Source organism: Vanellus vanellus, assembly GCF_965231255.1.
Source record: "Vanellus vanellus genome assembly, chromosome: Z".
NCBI classification, from domain to species: domain Eukaryota; kingdom Metazoa; phylum Chordata; class Aves; order Charadriiformes; family Charadriidae; genus Vanellus; species Vanellus vanellus.
In genome coordinates, this window is record NC_138908.1 from 78,483,664 (window position 1) to 78,489,881 (window position 6,218).

A 6,218-nucleotide genomic window follows, 5' to 3' on the forward strand; every position below is an offset into this window, starting at 1 on the left:
ATAGACCACCAGTTTTCTTTACTACCTGCCTCTCCCCACTTTTGATTGGAGCCATGTTCTGCTTTTCCATCCCTCGGGGCTGGAGTGGCCTTACAGGGTACAAACACCCCTGTGTGCCCTCGGCATGTGGCGGGAGAGGGGCTGAAGCTGGCTGTCCCCAGGATCCGCAAAATTTCTGCAGCTCCTGAGACATCAGGAGGAGGATGCCACCCTTGGGGCAGGGTGCATGGGGTGAGCTGGGCCAGAGCACCCGTTGTAAAGGTCAGCCAAGAAGTTCCCCGTCTCCCTGGCAGTCTGCCGGGGCTGCGGGCAGCGCAGGGCACTGTGTCCAGCTGGCAGTATCTCCCATGGCTCCATCCCCGCTGACGGGTTGGCAGCACACAGTGTCACCCTGGCACAGGGCAGGATCTGTGCTGCACCCCCCCATCAGTGAGGGGATGCCCAGCCTCCATGCAGGAGGTCCCTCTTGGTCCCTTGTGTGTCATCTGCTCCAGGGGATAACTGGGACTGTAAGAGGGTCCCTTTCCCCACAGTCCCCCTCCCTGCAGTCCCCCCCATGGGGGAGAGCCACCGTCTGTCGCCTTAACCGAGAGCCCGTTCTGCGTGGCCTCTGGGCTATGCACATACCCAGTGTCTGCAGGTGCCCAAACCTCTGTACTAGCTCAGGATGGGATCTCGCCCCTTGAAACGCTTCCCCTAGCTGTGAGGCCTCCTGGGGACAGCCACTCTATTCGGCTGCCGGCATGGGATCCCGGCCGCCGAGGGAGCGCTGCGGTCCCCCGACTGAGCCTGGCTGCAGACCCTGCTTGCAGCTCTGCGGCCAGACCCCTGCGGGCTCGCTGCTTGGTGGAGGACTTTCACCTCTGTGCTGCTGCCAAACTAACATGTGTGTCCCTGGTCACCAGGCCTGTAGCATGTTGCTCCTCCTGCTCCCCGGACTGTCCCTGTCCTGCTGACTGGCAGCCCTGCACATGGGCTGTTTCTTAATTTGCCACCTGAAAAGAGATATCAGTAATAAAAGTGTTCATCACATCCACTCGGGTCCCTGGGAGAGTCTCTGGAGCATGCTGAGCCCCTGCCACGGGGAACAGTGCTGGATTCATCCGTCCCTGGGCTCAGTGGGGATCCTGCTGGCAGCTGAGTGATGCTGGGTGTCCCTGGGCAGCCAGCATCATCCCACCCGGGGTCCTGGGAGCCAGGGGGTGCAGTGCTGGATGGGATCAGCCCCATCTCAGCTCCTGAGGTCAGGCAGGAGATGGTGCTCTTACTCCTCTCTCGGCTGCAGTCGCTGGGGACCAAAAGCCTGGGCTGGTGCCAGGTTGCTGCTTCCACGGAGGACCCAAGAGTCCGTGGGCTCCATCCTTTTGAGGGACACTGGTGACGCTGGGCTTGCGGCCCTGGGGGTGCATGGACCAAGGCGTAGCGTGTTGGTCATCCTGAGAGGTTTACACACATGTACCCCCCCAGTGTGAGATGGGCACAGGAGTGAGTCACGGTACGTATGCTGTGTGTGTGCACATGCTGGCAGACAGGTTGCGTGCCCATGTGTGTATATAGCTGCAAGTGGGATGGTCTTGTGTGTGTGTGTGTGTCCTGGCAGGGCAGTTGGACACGCGTATGTGTGTGCATACATATAGGTAGAACAGTTTGCAGGGGGGTGTAGGCAGAAGAGGTTGGGGTTGCACATGTGTGCACACGTGTGTATATGGGTAGAACAATTTGACATCTGCCCACACAATCAGAGCAGTTGCATACGTGTGAGTGCTTCGGCACATATGGGCAGGAAATTTGTATATGTGCATTTATGTAGGCAGGAGAGCTGTGTGCATGCGTGTACGCCTGTGCAGGTGAGACAAGTGTGTGCACGTGTGCGTGCATGCACATTCCAAGTGCACATGTGTGTACAGACCAGCAGGACGACCAGGTATACCTGTGTGCATGCCTGGGTGCCCGTGGACAGACCATGTATATGTATGCACACATGTGGGCAGGCTGTGTGTGCATTGCACGTGTGTTCCCATGGGCTGTGAGGCTGCCCTGGCTCCGTGCTGTGCCCGTTCCCTGGGGTTTGGCGGGGCCCTGTCGAGGAACATGAGCAATCCCACGCCAGCCCGCGCAGGAAGGCGCTAACTCAGCAGCTCGTATCAATACCGTTCCACTTACAGCGAAGGCCACGTAATGAAAATCCGATGGGCACGCTGGTGGGAGTAAATAAGTATGCCATTAAAATGAGAAAATCAAAGCTCTGGACAGGTCTTTTCTCTTGCCCATTGATTTCTTTTATTACGGAAATATTGCTGCTAAATAACATTAGTGTGAACAATCTCAGCAGTGTTTTCCGTAGTGCCCGTGTCAATAACTCCATCACGGGCGGGGGATCCCCCCCAGCCTGGCTGCGGGGCCGGCAGCCCTGTCTGGGCGAAGGGCTGCTCCGGGGGTACCTTCCTCACTGTCCCCAGCTAAGCTGCGATGTGCCCAACAGGGAAAACAGGCATCACGGGGTGGCTCGGGCAAGTGCCACCGGGATGGAGCTGTGCTGGGATGCAGGGGCCCTGGCTGCTTTGCTGTGGCAGGAAGGGTTGTCCCCAGCCCAGTACTGAGAAGGGACAGTGCCAGGCATTCAAGGGTCCCAAAAAGCAGCCCTTCCCTTCGGGCTGGGTGTTTGCAGCCTGTTATGGAGTGCGTAAGTATCCCCAGTGACCGGCAGATGAGAGATGGATCCTGGACACAGCATGTCTTGCAGGCTCTCGCTGCTTTTGCCCCTTCCTCCCCACTCTGCCTCATCCATGCCTGAGTCTGTGCTGGACCAACCCAGCTCCCTGCGTCTTGCCATTATTTGGTTCACATGGAGAAACTGAGGCACAGGGTGGGAACTCATCCGCAGTCACCTGGCTCCAGCACAGCCCCTGCGCCAAGACCAGGGCTTGTACTCAAGCTGCCCCTCTCCTCGTCGGCTGCCCACACACAGGGGCCCAGCATCCTCTGAGATGCCCACAGGTGGCAGGGACCTCTCTCTGGGGCTGGAGGATGTGACCAGGACATACAGGAGATATGCACCCTTTGGTACCCAGAGGCCAGGTGGGACCCCAGGGCACATCAAAGGACACCAGACACTTGCGGGACGGCTGGAGACAGGCAAGAAGACAGCCACAGGCACCTGCACCGTGAGTCTGTCTCTGTCCCAGCCCCAACTGAAGTGGCTGCAAGCAGCAGCTCCCTGGAGTCGTCGCCAGGACAAATGCACATCGCTGCCCACCAAACACCTTCCCCCTGCAGCTCGCTCTATCTTGCTGTCCCTCTGCATGCAGTGGGTATTGATCAGCCCGCAGGATCTATCTCCCGATTCCTCCTGCGGTATCTCTCTGCTCCGAGTATCTCTCAATCTGCTCCGCTGTCTGCCATGCCCGTCTATACCTCCAGTATCTATCTGTGCCGCCTCCACCGCAGCCGTCAATAGCCGTTTGTCTGGGGGATTTCTCTTTCTCTCCAGGTAGGAGCGTCACCAGACGCTGGTGGTGCAAAGATGCCGAGCTGGGGGTGGAGGGGGCACAGTCCAGCTTGCTGCCCCAGGGAGAGCCTGAGTACAGACACACTTTGTGACACATGTGCAGAGCCCCAGAGCCACTGTTGTTACTGTAGAGGCTCTAGGGAGGAACTGAGCTGTGCTGGTCCAGCTGGGACCGGTCCCTTGGTGGCCATGCCTGGGGTGATGGGACACACTGCACCCCATGCAGACCTCATTGCTGCCACTAGCCACGTGCCCCACCCCTGAGAGCCACATTGACCCAAGCACCCTAACCCTTCTGCCCTAGAGAAGGGGATCTTCCCCAAATGCCTGGGTACCTGCTGAGCCATGGAGAAGTCCCGTGACCATCACTATGTCTGGCTCATCCCACCCAGCCCAGCCTTCAGCCCTGCTCCCTCTGTGCTCCCTTGTGCAGGAGATGGGGCACAGCCCCTGCCAGCACCCTGGGATGCAACGCAGCAGCACCAGGAGGGGAGGCTGGAGCCGTGTGTGATGGGGACCCATAGAACAAGTCCTGGGGGGTTAGCTTGACCTGTGGGTCCCTCTGAAATGGGGCCAGGTCCTGTCTTCCCAGGGGCAATGCAGCAGGATCGTCAGCCAGCCACCAACAAACTGATGCTTTGGGAGGCTGGCAAGTACTGGGAGGTCCCTAACCCTGCTGCGGTGGGATGGGATGGGATGGGCCAGGGTGATCTACAGCTGTCCGGCCCCGAAATGGGATGGCCGACAGCTGCTTTATCTCCTGTGCAAAGATAAACAGTGCCCGGGGGCCCTGCGGGGTCGGAAGCTGCCCTGCTGTCCCGGGGGAAGGGGCTCATTTTTCCAGGAGAGCCTTTCTGGCGAAGACGCTGTGCCATGCAGGATGCTGCTGAGAGCCCCAAGACAGGCAAGAGGAGCTGGGGAGTCACCAGCACCACGGCAGGACAAGGGACAATTTCTCAGCTCGGGGGGAGGCCAGAGAGCCCAGAATTGGTGGCTTTTCCCCGCAAAGGGATGCTGCAAAGGGGGCAGAGGCTCAGCCTGGGCTGTGGAGCCTGAGAGCAAAGCCAGCTCCCACCGCAGCCGTGGCCAGTGGCTGTTTCTGCAAGATGTTCCGAGGGAAAAGGCAGGACTCATTTCACACTGGGCTGTGAAAGGCAGCTGCCCCTAGTCCCTGCAGCACACAGGTGGCCCCAGAGGGGACAGAGTGAGCAGCCCTTGGCACCCAGAGCTCCTGTTATCTCATGCCACCAAGTCTTGGTGACAAGCTGCCCTGGCTGTGAGATGGGGCCAAAGCCACCATCCCTTGTGTGCCGGTGTTGTGGGCTGCTGCGGTTCGTCCCCCAGGAACCCATGCAAGCCCTGCAGGTGCCTGGCCAAAAAAAGTCTGGGGAAGAGCTTTGCCTCCTGCCAAACCTGCCTCTGTAGAAAAGAGAGGTCAGGAAAAAACTCACAGGCAGGCGGGGTGGGAGCGCAGGGACAGCGTGGGGATGCTGCCGGCAGGGGAAGCTCCATGCTCACCCCAGCTTCCACCCTTATCCGATATCCAGAGATGTTCTTGATGGTACCCCGGTGCCTCAGTTTACCCTGCTGCAAGCGAGGACATAGGGCAAGCCAGCAGCACCGAGTCCCTCCAGTGGCAGAGGAGATGCATGGCCTCATCCTGCCCATGCCAGGCAGGGGCCAGGTCTCTGGGAGCCTGTTTGGGGGTCTGGGCTACCTTGCAATCTGACCCCCTCAACCAGTGTCTGGGCACACACAGCACCCCTCAGGGGGATGCTTTGGTGGCCCCAGCCTGTGGGCAGGTCTCAGGATGGTGGTCAGCTCTTGTGGATGGTGGTCTGGGCTCAGCACTTGCAGGTTGCCTGAAATGTCCCTTTGTGCATGCACATGGATTGACAGCGTGGGCACACACACACACACCTCCCCCAAACACACACATGTGCACGCGCCTGCCCATGCACACAGCGCACACCCCCCCACACACAACTGTCCCAACACAGACTGCACACACCTACAGGTGAGCGCACAAAACACACACGCTCAGCTCCCAGCATATAAGAAATTAATGTCCCCAACAGCGCACACATGCACTGCACACACTCATCCCCTCTGACAATGCACACGGCTGCACATATGCACGTCCATGCAAACAGCTCTGTGCAATGTATGCACATCCTCCACTCTGCCAGGGCATACACACACCTTAAACACAGTGCGTACACACACACACACACACACATATACAGTCACGCTGCCGGTGGGTGTGCACAGGTCCCCTGCACACACACACACACATGCAGTGTGCTCACCTCTCCCAGTGTGCACACACTCCCGCGTGCTTAGACACTCTGCATGCACACATGCGGTGCACGATCAGCTCGCCCCGGGCGTGCACACACATACGCACGTGAGCACAGACTGACTGCACAAACGCGCACATTCACACAATGCACTACCTTCTCCCAGCACACACAGGTATCTAGATATAGATATAGATACCTGTATACATATACAGACCCTCTGTATTTGTGTGCAATGGGTACAGCACCCGCTTGCACGGATGCACAGACCCCTTGCACACCCCTCCTATACGCTCTCCTCTCCCCACACATATATGTATGCATACCTGGACCCTCCGCACACCCCACTATGCACCCCCTTCTCCTAGCACCCCCATGCATGTACACACACACACACACACACTGCGGCC